The 16,216-nt window shown below is 45.6% G+C and overlaps 1 protein-coding gene and 1 long non-coding RNA gene across 2 annotated transcripts in view; both read right to left on the reverse strand.

Annotated features, from left to right (window-relative positions):
* kcnj5 (potassium inwardly rectifying channel subfamily J member 5) overlaps positions 1-16,216 on the reverse strand; it is a 228,198-nt gene that overhangs the window by 37,259 nt on the left and 174,723 nt on the right. The window lies entirely within an intron of this gene.
* On the reverse strand, positions 121-15,275 carry LOC117508301. Its single transcript, XR_004560047.1, has 3 exons — positions 15,115-15,275; positions 11,618-11,622; positions 121-134 (listed from the first exon to the last, which is right to left on the reverse strand). It is a non-coding gene; the product is annotated as an uncharacterized LOC117508301 (long non-coding RNA).

Raw genomic sequence — 16,216 nt, forward strand, 5'->3', positions numbered from 1 at the left:
CTGGGTCTTCCCCGGGGCCTCCTCCCAATGGGACGTTCCCGGAACACCTCTCCAGTGAGGCGTCCAGGGGGCATCCGGAAAAGATGCCCAAGCCACCTCAACTGACTCCTTTCGACATGGAGGAGCAGCGGCTCCTCCCGAGTGACCGAGCTCCTCACCCTATCTCTAAGGGAGCGCCCAGCCACCCTGCAGAGGAAACTCATCTCGGCCACTTGTACTCGCGATCTCGTTCTTTCGGTCATGAGCCAAATCTCATGACCATAGGTGAGGATCGGAACGTAGATCGATCGGTAAATCGAGAGCTTTGCCCCCTACTTCAGCTCTCTCTCACCACGACGGTCCGATACAGCGACCGCATCACTGCAGATGCTGCACCGATCCGTCTATCGATCTCACACTCCAGCCGTCCCTCACTCGTGAACAAGACCCCGAGATACTTAAACTCCTCCACTTGAGGCAAGGACACTCCACCGAACTGAAGAGGGCAAAGCACCTTTTTCCGGTTGAGAACCATGGGCCTCGGATTTGGACGGTGCTGATTTTCATCCCGGATGCTTCACACTCGGCTGCAAACCGCCCCAGTGCACGCTGAAGGTCCTGATTTGACGAAGCCAACAGAACCACATCGTCCACAAACAGCAGAGACGAGACTCTGTGGTTCCCAAACCAGACCCCCTCTACACCCTGGCTGTGCCTAGAAATTCTGTCCATAAAAATATTGAACAGAACCGGTGACAAAGGGCAGCCCTGGCGGAGGCCAACGTGCACTGGAAACAGGTTTGACTTACTACCGACAATGCGAACCAAGCTCCTGCTGTGGTTGTACAGGGACCGGATAGCCCTTAGCAAAGGACCCCGGACCCCGTATTCCCGGAGCACCCCCCACAGAGTGCCCCGAGGGACACGGTTGAATGCCTTCTCCAGATCCACAAAACCACATGTGGACTGGTTGGGTGAACTCTCATGAACCCTCGAGCACCCGATGGAGCGCGTAGAGCTGGTCCAGTGTGCCGCGACCAGGACGAAAACCACACTGCTCCTCCTGAATCCGAGGTTCGACCATCGGTCGAATTCTCCTCTCCAGTTCTCTGGAATAGACCTTACCGGGGAGGCTGAGGAGTGTGATCCACCTATAGTTGGAACACACCCTCCGGTCCCCCTCTTAAATAGAGGGACCACCACCCCGGTCTGCCAATCCAGAGGCACTGTCCCCGATCACCACGCGATGTTGCAGAGGCGTGTCAGCCAAGACAGTCCCACAACATCCAGAGACTTAAGGTACTCAGGACGGATTTCATCCACCCCAGGAACCTTGCTTTCTAACCACCTCGGTGACTTCAGCTGGGTAATGGATGAGTCCGCCTCTGCGTCCCCAGTCTCTGCTTCCTATTCGGAAGACATGACGATGGGATGAGGATTGATTCCTTCCCACACCCGACAACCTCCCCAGGCAGGGTCAACAGGCTCCTTCACCCACACTGTAAACAGTGCGGGCGGAGAGCTGCTTATGCCTCCTGAGGCGTCGGATGGTTTGCCAGAATCTCTTCGAGGCCGACCGATAGTCCTCCTCCTTGGCCTCCTCGAACTCCTCCCAGACCCAAGTTTTTGCCTCTGTGACCGCACAGGCTGCGGCACGCTTGGCCTGCCGGTACCTGTCAGCTGCCTCCGGGGTCCCACCTACCAACAAAGATAAGTAGGACTCCTTCTTCAGCATGACGACATCCTTTGTTTCCGGCGTCCACCACCGGGTTCGGGGATTGCCACAGCGACAGGCACCAGAGACCTTGTGACCACAGCTATGAGCAGCCGCATCGACAATGGAGGTGGAGAGCATGGTCCACTCGGACTCCATGTCTCCAACCTCCCCCGGGATCTGGGAGAAGCTCTCCCGGAGGTGGGAGTTGAAGACCTCGCTGACAGAGGGTTCTGCCAGTCATTCCCAGCAGACCCTCACGATATGTTTGGGCCTGCCAGGTCTGACCGGCTTCCTCCCCTCCCAGCGGATCCAACTCACCACCAGGTGGTGATCGGTCGACAGCTCTGCCCCTCTCTTCACCCGAGTGTCCAAGACACGTGGCCGAAGGTCAGATGATACGACTACAAAGTCGATCATCGACCTCTAGCCCAGGGTGTCCTGGTGCCACATGCACTTATGGACACCCTTGTGCTCGAACATGGTGTTCGTGATGGACAAACTGTGACTAGCACAGAAGTCCAACAACTGAACACCACTCGGGTTCAGATCGGGGAGGCCGTGCTTCCCGATCACCCCCCTCCAGGTCTCACTGTCTCCGCCCCACGTGGGCGTTTTAAATCCCCCAAGAGAACAATGGAGTCTCCAGTCGGAGCGCTATCTAGTACTCAAATCATTAAATAGAAAGACAGGGAAAACTGCTTATAAATGTGATAATCACGAGCATATCAGATGCCCATATTACAGACACAGAAAGGAACGAAGACATGGGTCACCTACAGCCCCTTTTCTATGGCTGATACATGCATGATGAAATCTAAATTGCCAGCCTTGCATGATGGGGCGGTAGGGTGGATAGATTGTTTTTTGGAATTATGCACGGTTATGTTCCAGCCATGGGTGATTTAAGGAGGGTACTGACTGCATGTACCTGTATGGGAGAACTGGTTGATATGAGGAAGCATGCCAAACTATGGATATCCCTGATGAACATCTGTTGCATACACAGGTGAGAGTGCTGTGGCCTGAGCTGCGGAGACGCTATCCAGTGAAGATGAATCCGGCTGAGTTACAGCAGACTGTTCCAAATTCAAGAAAGCGAGGTGCAGCATACTTGACGAGAGTGAGGTCTCTTTGGCAACAGAAACTGGGATTGATCCCAGAACAAGTGAGCCGGATATTACAACTGTTTAGAGGGAGTGTGGAGAATTCAATGTCAAATAGGGTGAAAAAGATGCTCTCTACAGTGGTTGGACTAAATGAGATGACTGAGTCTGTGTGGGCGGCAGATATTGTGAAATATATGGACATTGATTTTCAAGAGAAAGAGAAAGAGGCCAGAGAATTGTCTGATCTTCAGACACAATTGACTAAATTGCAATTGAAGGAAACAAGGGATAGGTTTTCAGAAAAAACTGAGACCAAACAATTAGTGCAGCAGGGAGTTTCTCCTCAGTCGTCAATAGCGAGAATCCTGGGGGAGAGTCCCTCTCCCCCTTTGATCCCTTGTGTTCCTCCATCGCCTTGGCCGAGAATGCCACAATATGGAGGAGGGAGTGACTGGGTCAGGTCTCCTCAAAGGATGCCAGCGAGATGCAGACGTCCACCTGCATTTAGGATGGGAGGACAGCAAGACAATAATGGAGGATGCTTTCTTTGTGGATTACTGGGACGTTGGGCATGCACTTGTCCGTTAAAGAGGGTGATGGGACAGATACCAGTGTATGGATACTCTTGGTATCCTCCTCCACCTCCTTTACATCAAGTATCAGGCCAGGTTAATCAGAACGGTTATGGAGTACCCCTGCCACTGACTGCTTGGCATCAAGCTCCAGGTGCACAGCAGATGCCATAGGGATGCCCAGATCCCCACACAGGTGGCTCTGAAGAGGAATTTTTGGAACCAATTGTACAGTGAAATTGAGGGTAAGGTCCACCGTATGTTGGTTGACACCGGAGCTAGGTATTCAACATTGAAAGAGTCATTGAGGCCCATCTATGATTACCGTACCTGTGGTGGGTTTCTCGGGAAAGAACAATGGTGGCCCATCTCAACACCCGTTCAGGTAGAATGTGGAAACGTTAAAGTTTGAGCATTCTTTTTTGTTGTCCTCAGATGTCCAGTTAACATATGGCTAGAGATGTCCTAGGAAAACTTGATTTGTCTATTATGATGATGCTAGTCATGTGTATTAACTCTCCCCCAATGGAAGGGTGGTGAGATGTGCCACTATGAAACACTACTGGAAAATCAGCTGTTACAACAGCAATTAGTGACTGATGAAAACCCAGACTTGGCGACTGTATGGTGGGGATGGGAAAAATTATTTTAATACCCGACTTTTGGCTTAATTTAAGGCTTGGGAAAGGTGGATTGATGTGGTGAGTCCATCGGATCTGCCTTCAGATCCTCCACGTTACTTTCAACTATGTGTTGGAAGCCGATGAGAATTACAGTGTGTTGTGGAACGGATTGGTCGAGCATTTTAATACGACTGGTGATAATGGAGGTGATCACACAGGACATCTATGTGGGCAAGGAGGGAACTGCAGTGCAGTAACCCTGCCTGCCCAGCTTGATGGAGCTATATGCTCTGGGACATGGGCCCATGGTGAAAAGATGTTTGGAGGCCACTGACTGGGCTCCTACTCAGTCTAGTAAATTGTTGTTTTCACCTTCTACTGGTACTTATCAGATATTGGCCTCTTCTTGGGAACCTTCGCAGGATGTCGAAGTCCTGGAATTGGTTCCTGAAAAGAAATATGTGCATTGGACTCATGGTCGGGAGAACACGGACCATCCCTTAGTGGAACAGATGCTGAAATCACTTCCAACGGGGTTATGGTTAACTGGTCCGTTGGACGTCGAGAAAGTGGATGTTCTTCCATATAAAGTGGAACTTCGAGAGGGCGTCATACCGGTTTGGCAGTGTCAATATCCCCCTGAAAATTGATCAAGAGAGGGGGATACAGGCAACGATTGAAGGGTTGTTGGAAAAGGGAGTGTTGCAACCTGCCGATTCGAGATGGAATACGCCCATTTTGCCAGTTCCTAAGCCAATAAACCTGAATATCGTATGGTTCATGATTTGAGGCTGGGTAAACAAACTGGTTGTACCCTCTCTCTATGATATGCCTAATCAGTATACTTTGCTCAGTAACTTGTCACCAGAATATCAGTGGTTTACAGTGATTGATTGTCAAATGCATTTTTCTCGATCCCATTGGATTATGATTCTCAAGATATTTTTGCTTTACCTATTTAGGGAAGCAGTATACCTACACCAGATTGCCACAAGGATTTGTGGACTCACTGTCCATATTTAATTATTTAACAAAAAGAAACTTGCAGAGTTGAGCCTGAAGGTTTAACCATTTTACAGTATGTGGATGATCTCTTGATTGGTGCTACTACCAGTGAGTTGATATTGGAAGCTTCTGAGTTAGTGTTGCGGCACTATACCATTGTGGGTATAAGGTATCGAAGGAGAAGTTGCAGTGCGCAAGACAGCGTGTGACGTTCCTGGGCCAGGGTGATTTGTACGGAAGGATGGCAGCTTACTCCGGAATAGAAACGACCATTTTGTGTCATACCCAACCAAAAACAGTTTGGGAAATGATGCAGTTTTTGGGTTTGACCAATTTCAGTAAGAATTTTAGACCAACGTATGCTGAAATGGTGAATCCTCTTCGGGGATTAATTACCAAGGCAGGGTATAGAAGTGTGCAGGACACCAGAAGAATGATTCTGGGATTGCACGAGGTAATGAAGCGGCTGATGTTGTGGCAAAAAAGGCGGGAGGATATCAGATGGTGGCCACTCATGCTCAGGTTCAGGCACTGGACGAAACTGAGCGGATTGCGGTGAACATAATCAGAATGACAGTTCATCTAATGGGGTGGACTGTTTTGAAACCAAGTTGCTGTCATTTCTAGGGAGCACTTGGATGTATATAATGTACAGAAAAGACAGAAGGATGCAGCTCCTTCTGAAAAACAGGGTTGGCTCGATAAGGGCACCAAGAAAGGGGAAGACGGCTTGTGAAGGAGCCATGACGGCCGATTAGTAGCCCCAATGGGGCTGTTGATGGATTTTGTGTGGAGAAGCTCATGCAAGGAATCATTGTGGTACGCAACATATTCAAACCTTGTTGGAAAGACGATGGTGATCCTTACATTAGAGATGAGTGTATATATTATGTGCAGTGTTGTGATGTTTCTAAAATGTATAGCCCTAAACGTGCACTTAAGGCAGGTTTGGGCAGTTTCCCGGTACCAGCTGGACCGTGGAAAGAGATTGTGATAGATTTCACAAGCAGCCCATAGAGTGAAACGCTATCGCTATCTTTTGGTTTGTGTGGATACTTTTTCGAGATGGATTGAAGCCATACCTACTAAAATAAAACAGGCGAAGGAAGTGGTGGACTGGTTGTCTAGAGATTTGATCCCTAGATATGGTGTTCCTACTACGATAAGATCGGATAATGGCACCCATTTCACTAGTAGGACGTTGGTAGACATGGAGAGATGTTTTGGGATTGAGCATCAGTTTGGAGCAGTTTATCATCCGGCATCCCGGGGATTGGTGGAAAGGGCTAATATAGATCCTTAAAGGAGGCCTTGGCTAAGGTCTGTGCAGAGAGGGCCCCTTACTTGGTTGGAGGCTCTGCCAGGTGTGTTGTTTGGAATTCGATCACTTCCTAACAATACCATGGGCATCAGTCCGCATGAACTTTGATGGGTCGAGTGATGCCTACCCCTTAGACTCCTCAGCTGAGGAGCCACAGGTGGAGACTGTGGGTTAGTATCTGAGACATTTAAAGAATACTGTTGGTAGTGTTTCTCAACAGGTCACGGAGATTTTGACAAAGGAGAAAGAGGTAGAGTCTACGCCAGTGGAGGTTGGTGAGTGGGTACTTAGACGTGCTGCCCATCACCATTGGCCGGACCACCATGGACGGGGCCGTGGCAAGTGGCAGAGGTCTCTAGCCACACTATTAAGGTGGGGCTAGAGGGGGAAGTATTGAGTAATGCAATACACAAGACACATGTTATAAGACTGATCCTCCCACAGATATGAACATAAGACACATATGGAACATTATAGGGATTTTGCTTGTGAACAGGATTAACCAGATTTTGCTTATGAACAGGATTAACCAGATTTCACCAAATTAAGTATATTGGGATCTTTTCAGTTTTTACTTTTGTTTGAGGAATATTAGTGGGGGTAAGTGTTGGCCCTGGTTTTGTTTTTGGTGGGATAACATGTATATTCTATGCGGTTTTCATACAAGGCCCCAGTTTGAGATGGTGTCCATGGATTATTAACATCACTGGGAATGGGATTGCTAGTAAATTTAAATATGCTCGATCGGATGTATATTGGTTCTGTGGGGGAAAAGAGTTGAGGAATATTCTTCCAGAAAATTGGGATGGATGCTGTGCTCTTGTTTCTCTTATAGCTCCCCTCACAACCATTCACATTTCTGCGAGTGAGTTGACCAAGCAAGCTGCAGAATGGAGTGGTTGGAGGCAACCTGCCGGGGTATTGCTGGTTGCAAAATGTGTAGCTTTTGATATGTATGCTGACTCAACAAAATATAAATGCAACACTTTTGGTTTTGCTCCCATTTTGTATGAGATGAACTCAAAGATCTAAACTTTTTCCACATACACAATATCACATTCCCCCCAAATATTGTTCACAAACCAGTCTAAATCTGTGATAGTGAGCACTTCTCCTTTGCTGAGATAATCCATCCCACCTCACAGGTGTGCCATATCAAGATGCTGATTAGACACCATGATTAGTGCACAGGTGTGCCTTAGACTGCCCACAACAAAAGGCCACTCTGAGAGGTGCAGTTTTGTTTTATTGGGGGGGGATACCAGTCAGTATCTGGTGTGACCACCATTTGCCTCATGCAGTGCAACACATCTCCTTCGCATAGAGTTGATCAGGTGTCAATTGTGGCCTGTGGAATGTTGGTCCACTCCTCTTCAATGGCTGTGCAAAGTTGCTGGATATCTCTGTGCATTCACAATGCCATCAATAAATGCACCTGTGTTCCTTCGTCCATAACAGACGCCTGCCCATACCATAACCCCACCGCCACCATGGGCCACTCGATCCACAACATTGACATCAGAAAACCGCTCACCCACACGACGCCACACACGCTGTCTGCCATCTGCCCTGGACAGTGTGAACCGGGATTCATCCGTGAAGAGAACACCTCTCCAACGTGCCAAACAACAACGAATGTGAGCATTTGCCCACTCAAGTCGGTTACGACGACGAACTGGAGTCAGGTCGAGACCCCGATGAGGACGACGAGCATGCAGATGAGCTTCCCTGAGACAGTTTCTGACAGTTTGTGCAGAAATTCTTTGGTTATGCAAACCGATTCTTTCAGCAGCTGTCCGAGTGGCTGGTCTCAGACGATCTTGGAGGTGAACATGCTGGATGTGGAGGTCCTGGGCTGGTGTGGTTACACGTGGTCTGCGGTTGTGAGGCTGGTTGGATGTACTGCCAAATTCTCTGAAACACCTTTGGAGATGGCTTATGGCAGAGAAATGAACATTCAATACACGAGCAACAGCTCTGGTTGACATTCCTGCTGTCAGCATGCCAGTTGCACGCTCCCTCAAATCTTGCCACATCTGTGGCATTGTGCTGTGTGATAAAACTGCACCTTTCAGAGTGGCCTTTTATTGTGGGCAGTCTAAGGCACACCTGTGCACTAATCATGGTGTCTAATCAGCATCTTGATATGCACACCTGTGAGGTGGGATGGATTATCTCAGCAAAGGAGAAGTGCTCACTATCACAGATTTTAGACTGGTTTGTGAACAATATTTGAGGGAAATGGTGATATTGTGTATGTGGAAAAAGTTTTAGATCTTTGAGTTTCATCTCATACAAAATGGGAGCAAAACCAAAGTGTTGCTGTTTATATTTTTGTTGAGTGTAGATGCAACTGGGGTACCAAGAGGGGTTCCAGATGAATCTAAATTAGTTAATCAGATTGCAGCTGGGTTCAAATCTTCATTATGTTGGTGGTGCACTTTAAACTAAAAATGTAGATAGAATCAATTATACACATTTCAGTGTACAATGATTGAATAATTTAACCAGAGATGCAGTGACTGGACAACATAAACAATTGGCTGCCACTTCCTTAATGGCCTACCAAAATAGATTGGCCCTAGATATGTTATTGGCAGAAAAATCAAATCAAATCAAATCAGTTTCATTTATATAGCGCCAAATCACAACAAACAGTTGCCCCAAGGCGCTTCATATTGCAAGGTAAAGCCATACAACAATTACAGAAAAACCCCAACTGTCAAAACGACCCCCTGTGGGCAAGCACTTGGCGACAGTGGGAAGGAAAAACTCCCTTTTAACAGGAAGAAACCTCCAGCAGAACCAGGCTCAGGGAGGGGCAGTCTTCTGCTGGGACTGGTTGGGGCTGAGGGAGAGAACCAGGAAAAAGACATGCTGTGGAGGGCAGGAGAGATCAATCACTAATGATTAAATGCAGAGTGGTGCATACAGAGCAAAAAGAGAAAGAAACACTCAGTGCATCATGGGAACCCCCCAGCAGTCTAAGTCTATAGCAGCATAACTAAGGGATGGTTCAGGGTCACCTGATCCAGCCCTAACTATAAGCTTTAGCAAAAAGGAAAGTTTTAAGCCTAATCTTAAAAGTAGAGAGGGTGTCTGTCTCCCTGATCCGAATTGGGAGCTGGTTCCAGAGGAGAGGAGCCTGAAAGCTGAAGGCTCTGTCTCCCATTCTACTCTTACAAACCCTAGGAACTACAAGTAAGCCTGCAGTCTGAGAGCGAAGCGCTCTATTGGGGTGATATGGTACTATGAGGTCCCTAAGATAAGATGGGACCTGATTATTCAAAACCTTATAAGTAAGAAGAAGAATTTTAAATTCTATTCTAGAATTAACAGGAAGCCAATGAAGAGAGGCCAATATGGGTGAGATATGCTCTCTCCTTGTAGTCCCTGTCAGTACTCTAGCTGCAGCATTTTGAATTAACTTAAGGCTTTTCAGGGAACTTTTAGGACAACCTGATAATAATGAATTACAATAGTCCAGCCTAGAGGAAATAAATGCATGAATTAGTTTTTCAGCATCACTCTGAGACAAGACCTTTCTAATTTTAGAGATATTGCGCAAATGCAAAAAAGCAGTCCTACATATTTGTTTAATATGTGCATTGAATTAGTATTATTATTAGTATTATTAGAGGTCAGGGTAATGCCATCCAGAGTAAAGATCTGGTTAGACACCATGTTTCTAAGATTTGTGGGGCCAAGTACAATAACTTCAGTTTTATCTGAGTTTAAAAGCAGGAAATTAGAGGTCATCCGTGTCTTTATGTCTGTAAGACAATCCTGCAGTTTAGCTAATTGGTGTGTGTCCTCTGGCTTCATGGATAGATAAAGCTGAGTATCATCTGCGTAACAATGAAAATTTAAGCAATACTGCCTAAGGGAAGCATGTATAAAGTGAATAAAATTGGTCCTAGCACAGAACCTTGTGGAACTCCATAATTAACCTTAGTCTGTGAAGAAGATTCCCCATTTACATGAACAAATTGTAATCTATTAGATAAATATGATTCAAACCACCGCAGCACAGTGCCTTTAATACCTATGGCATGCTCTAATCTCTGTAATAAAATTTTATGGTCAGCAGTATCAAAAGCAGCACTGAGGTCTAACAGAACAAGCACAGAGATGAGTCCACTGTCTGAGGCCATAAGAAGATAATTTGTAACCTTCACTAATGCTGTTTCTGTACTATGATGAATTCTAAACCCTGACTGAAACTCTTCAAACAGACCCTTCCTCTGCAGATGATCAGTTAGCTGTTTTACAACTACCCTTTCAAGAATTTTTGAGAGAAAAGGAAGGTTGGAGATTGGCCTATAATTAGTTAAGATAGCTGGGTCAAGTGATGGCTTTTTAAGTAATGGCTTAATTACTGCCACCTTAAAAGCCTGTGGTACATAGCCAACTAATAAAGACAGATTGATCATATTTAAGATCGAAGCATTAATTAATGGTAGGGCTTCCTTGAGCAGCCTGGTAGGAATGGGGTCTTATAGACATGTTGATGGTTTGGAGGAAGTAACTAATGAAAATAACTCAGACAGAACAATCGGAGAGAAAGAGTCTAACCAAATACCGGCATCACTGAAAGCAGCCAAAGAGAACGATATGTCTTGGGATGGTTATGAGTAATTTTTTCTCTAATAGTTAAAATTTTATTAGCAAAGAAAGTCATGAAGTCATTACTAGTTAAAGTTAAAGGAATACTCGGCTCAATAGAGCTCTGACTCTTTGTCAGCCTGGTTACAGTGCTGAAAAGAAACCTGGGGCTCTTATTTTCTTCAATTAGTGATGAGTAGTAAGATGTCCTAGCTTTACGGAGGACTTTTTTATAGAGCAACAGACTCTTTTTCCAGGCTAAGTGAAGATCTTCTAAATTAGTGAGACGCCATTTCCTCTCCAACTTACGGGTATCTGCTTTAAGCTGCAAGTTTCTGAGTTATACCACGGAGTCAGGCACTTCTGATTTAAGGCTCTCTTTTTCAGAGGAGCTACGGCATCCAAAGTTGTCCTCAATGAGGATATAAAACTATTGACGAGATACTCTATCTCCCTTACAGAGTTTAGGTAGCTACTCTGCCCTGTGTTGGTATATGGCATTGGAGAACATAAAGAAGGAATCATATCCTTAAACCTAGTTACAGCGCTTTCTGAAAGACTTCTACTGTAATGAAACTTATTCCCTACTGCTGGGTAGTCCATCAGAGTAAATGTAAATGTTATTAAGAAAAAGGGGGTGTATGCTACATGTTTGGCCAGGAGTGTTGTACATTTATACCAAACAATACTGCTCCTGATGGCTCTGTATCAAGAGTCCTTTCAGGGCTAAAAATACTCTCAGCAGAGTTGGCTGAAAATTCTGGGATCCAAAATCCTACAGGTGATTGGTTTGAACATCAATTTGGTAAGTGGAAGGGATTAGTAGCCTCAATTTTGATATCTCTTATAATAGCGGTCTCTGTATTGGTTCTGTGTGGTTGCTGCTGCATCCCTTGTATAAGACACTTGGGTCTCAAGTGCATCACCACTGCCTTAGATGAAAAGATGGGGATGCCACTCCCCCTATTAAATGTCACAATATGTCCCTGAAGAAGTAGTCCCACTGGTCTCCTTTCCTGAGGCAGCAGGATTGGAAGATGAAGACCCAAGATTGATGGAGGAAGAAGAGTTGTTAGATACTTGCGTTTAGACTGCCTAGCGGAATGTTTAGTTGTAGGGTGTAGAAGAATCTAATTGATTAGGTAGTTGTGTTCTTTCTATCCTTTTCTTCTTTTTGCTATTAATAACATTTAATAATATGTAGTGCAGGATCTGGCCGGGGCATGGGGTACGTCCAGAGGACCCCTGTTAGTCCTCTCCAGTGGAATCACATCAGTAGACACCCATGCCGCCCAGGAGAGGCATGAGGACCCTGACGTAGAATAGGCTGTAATGTGTAAGGGGGTGGATATTGCTTGCCCAGATTCCGGGGTGCTGGAGGAGGACCAGGGTTGTAAGGGGGCTTATCCCCCATGCCTGTTTATGAGGTGAGCAATATGGGTATAGGTTTTCCCTCCGCTGCAGCTGAGATGTCAAGGGGTGTTTGCAGTCTGTCTGGATGTTTGGGGCTGGCATCTGGGATGCCACTTTGAGGTTTTGGGGGCAGCACGAAGTTGGATTGACATGACAGTGTCACGTCAAGACGGGGAGTTGTTAGATATATTTCTGTGTCTGATTATGGTTTTCCTTATTTGTTTTCTGTATTTCTTTTGGTATCAAGGTAGTTATAATATGTAGGGTTATATTTTTGGTTTCATTCTTATTCTCACTTTCCTTTGTTCTTCTTTGGTATGTGCATGTAGAACTGGATTTAACCAGTTTGTACCACTTAGGATAAAGAGAGTTAGGTTACAATTATAAATCATATGTCTCCCGTTATTGCGCGGGCCTGGGGCAGAGGGATGGACCTCCCTTGAATGCCCATGGGGGCCGATAAGAGAAGGACTTTGCGAAATAAGGTCGGCCTTTGTTACGCATATGTAATCCTGTATAAAAACTGCTTGTATCCATTGTCCGGGGTTCTGTAAGAGCAGATCTTGTCTGTAAGAGAAGTTCTTGCAGGGCCCAGGTCTGATTATATTTGCTGTGACTTGGATTACATTTAAACGTGTGGAATAGTTTGAGTTTGTGCTTTGTAAGGGGCAGTATTACAGAAAGAACTGAGGGGAAAAATAACAATGTAAAATTTTATCCAAAGTTAATATTGCTGTGACATAAAATAAAATTATTAAAAATTATCTACTGCTACTTGAAAGAGGTCAGTGAGAGAAGCTACTTCTGCTCGCATTTATTCTTTAACTGCAAGAGGATCCTCGGTTCAAATCACAGCTTGTCCAGGAAAATCACTAAGGGCCCTTGGGCAAGGTCCTTAATCCCCTAGTTGCTCCCGGTGTGTAGTGGGCACCTTGCATGGCAGCAGTCTGACATTGGGGTGAATGTGAGACACTGACGTCTAAAGAGTTTTGAGCATCTGATGCAGAGGGAACAGCGCTATATACAGTAGTGTTCAGAATAATAGTAGTGCTATGGGACTAAAAAGATTAATCCAGGTTTTGAGTATATTTCTTAGTGTTACACGGGAAACAGGGTACCAGTAGATGGTACCCTGATAGTAGTAGATTCTCACAAATCCAACAAGACCAAGCATTCATGATATGACACTCTTAAGGCTATGAAATTCAGCTATTAGTAAAAAAAGTAGAAAAGAAAAGTAGAGATGATGCTTGCACCACCATGCTTCACTGTCTTCACTGTGATCTGTGGCTTGAATTCACAGTTTGGGGGTCGTCTCACAAACTGTCTGCGGCCCTTGGACCCAAAAAGAACAATTTTACTTTCATCAGTCCACAAAATATTCCTCCATTTCTCTTTAGGCCAGTTGATGTGTTCTTTGGCAAATTGTAACCTCTTCTGCATGTCTTTTATTTAACAGAGGGACTTTGCGGGGGATTCTTGCAAATAAATTAGCTTCACACAGGCGTCTTCTAACTGTCACAACACTTACAGGTAACTCCAGACTGTCTTTGATCATCCTGCAGCTGATCAATGAGTGAGCCTTTGCCATTCTGGTTATTCTTCTATCCATTTTGATGGTTGTTTTCCATTTTCTTCCACACGTCTCTGGTTTTTCTGTTCATTTTAAAGTACTGGAGATCATTGTAGATGAACAGCCTATAATTTTTTGCACCTGCATATAAGTTTTCACCTCTCCAATCAACTTTTTAATCAAACTATGCTGTTCTTCTGAACAATGTCTTGGTCGTCCCATTTTCCTCAGGCTTTCAAAGAGAAAAGCATGTTCAACAGGTGCTGGCTTCATCCTTAAATAGGGGACACCTGATTCATACCTGTTTGTTCCACAAAATTGATGAACTCACTGACTGAATGCCACACTACTATTATTGTGAACACCCCCTTTTCTACTTTTTTTTACTAATAGCCCAATTTCATAGCCTTAAGAGTGTGCATATCATGAATGCTTGGTCTTGTTGGATTTGTGAGAATCTACTGAATCTACTGGTACCTTGTTTCCCATGTAACAATAAGAAATATACTCAAAACCTGGATTAATCTTTTTAGTCACATAGCACTACTATTATTCTGAACACTACTGTATATAAAGGCAGTCCATTTACCATTTTGATAACCTGTTAAAAGAAGAAGGAGTGAAGATTCCCCCAGACAGTGTACAAAATTAACCTATTTGTTGTGAGAGACTGACAGAGACAGACATCAAAACAAAATTGGGAAGCCACGTTGATGAGTGACTGACCTGGAGCACTGGAATTAGTTTCTTCATCTATTGATTGCACACTTAGAAAAAGTGAAATTGACTTCAAATTCCTCAAAGAAAGTCTCTAAGAAAATGTAAATGTGTGTATTCTCTTGTTTTTGTCAGTAAATGTTACTCATCATTAGTAAATTCACTCACTCATCTTCAACCACTTATCTGGGATTGGGTCCAGGGATGTAACAGCTCCAGCAGGGGACCCCAGACTTCCCTTTCCTGGGCCACATTGACCACCTCTGACTGGGGGATCCCAAGATGTTCCCAGGCCAGTGTGGAGATATAATCTCTCCACCAAGTCCTGGGTCTTCCCCGGGGTCTCCTCCCAGATGGATGTGCCTGGAACACCTCCTTAGGGAGGCGACCACAGGACATCCTTACCAGGTGTTCGAACCACCTAAGCTGGCTCTTTTCAACATGAAGGAGTATCGGCTATACTCCAAGCGCCCCACAGATGACTGAACTTCTCACCCTATCTCTAAGGGAGACACCAGCCACCCTCCTAAGGAAGCCAATTTTGGTTGCTTGTACCTGTGATATAGTTATTTTGCTCATGACCCAACCCTCATGACCATAGGTGAGAGTAGGAATGAAGACTGACCAGTAAAACGAGAGCTTCGCCTTTTGGCTCAGCTCACTTTTCGCCACAACAGTACAGTAGAGCAAATGTAACACCGCCCCTGCTGCACCAATTCTCTGGCCAATCTCATGCTCCATTGTCCCCTCACTCATGAACAACACCCTCAGGTACTTGAACTTCTTCACTTGGGGCAAGACCTCATTTCCTACCCGGAGTAAGCAATCCATCAGTTTCCTGCTGAGAACCATGACCTCAGATTTAGAGGTGCCTATCCTCATCCCAGCTGCTTCACACTCGGCTGCGAACTGATCTAGTGAGTGTTGGAGGCCACAGGCTGAAGAAGCCAACAGGACCACATCATTTGCAAAAAGCAGTGATGAGACCCTGAGCCCACCAAACTGGAATCCCTCCTCCCCACGACTATGCCTCGATATCCTGCCATGAAATGATTGGTGAGAAGGTGCAGCCCTGGCAGAGGACAACTCCCAACAGAAATGAGTCAGACTTATTGCCGAGCACCCGAACACAGCCCTCACTTTGTGAGTACAGAGATTGGATGGCCCTGAGAAGGGACCCCCTCACTCGCAGCACCTCCCACAGTATCTCCCGGGGTACCCGATCATACGTCTTCTCCAAGTCCACAAAACACATGTAGCCTGGATGGGCATACTCCCAGGCACCCTCCAGGATCCTTGTGAGAATGAAGAGCTGGTCAGTTGTTCCACGACCAGGATGGAACTCGCATTGTTCCTCTTCAATCAGAGGTTTGACTGTCGGCTGAAGCCTCCTTACCAGCACCCTGGAGTAGATTTTACCAGGGAGGCTGAGTAATGTAATGCCCCTGTAACTGGCACACACTCTCTGGTCATTAGTAAATTATACTTAAATTGTACTTAAAAACTATCACACACACACACACACACACACACACACACACACACACACACACACACACACACACACACACACACACACACACAC

The sequence above is a fragment of the Thalassophryne amazonica genome, chromosome 4, assembly GCF_902500255.1.
Source record: "Thalassophryne amazonica chromosome 4, fThaAma1.1, whole genome shotgun sequence".
NCBI classification, from domain to species: Eukaryota; Metazoa; Chordata; class Actinopteri; order Batrachoidiformes; family Batrachoididae; genus Thalassophryne; species Thalassophryne amazonica.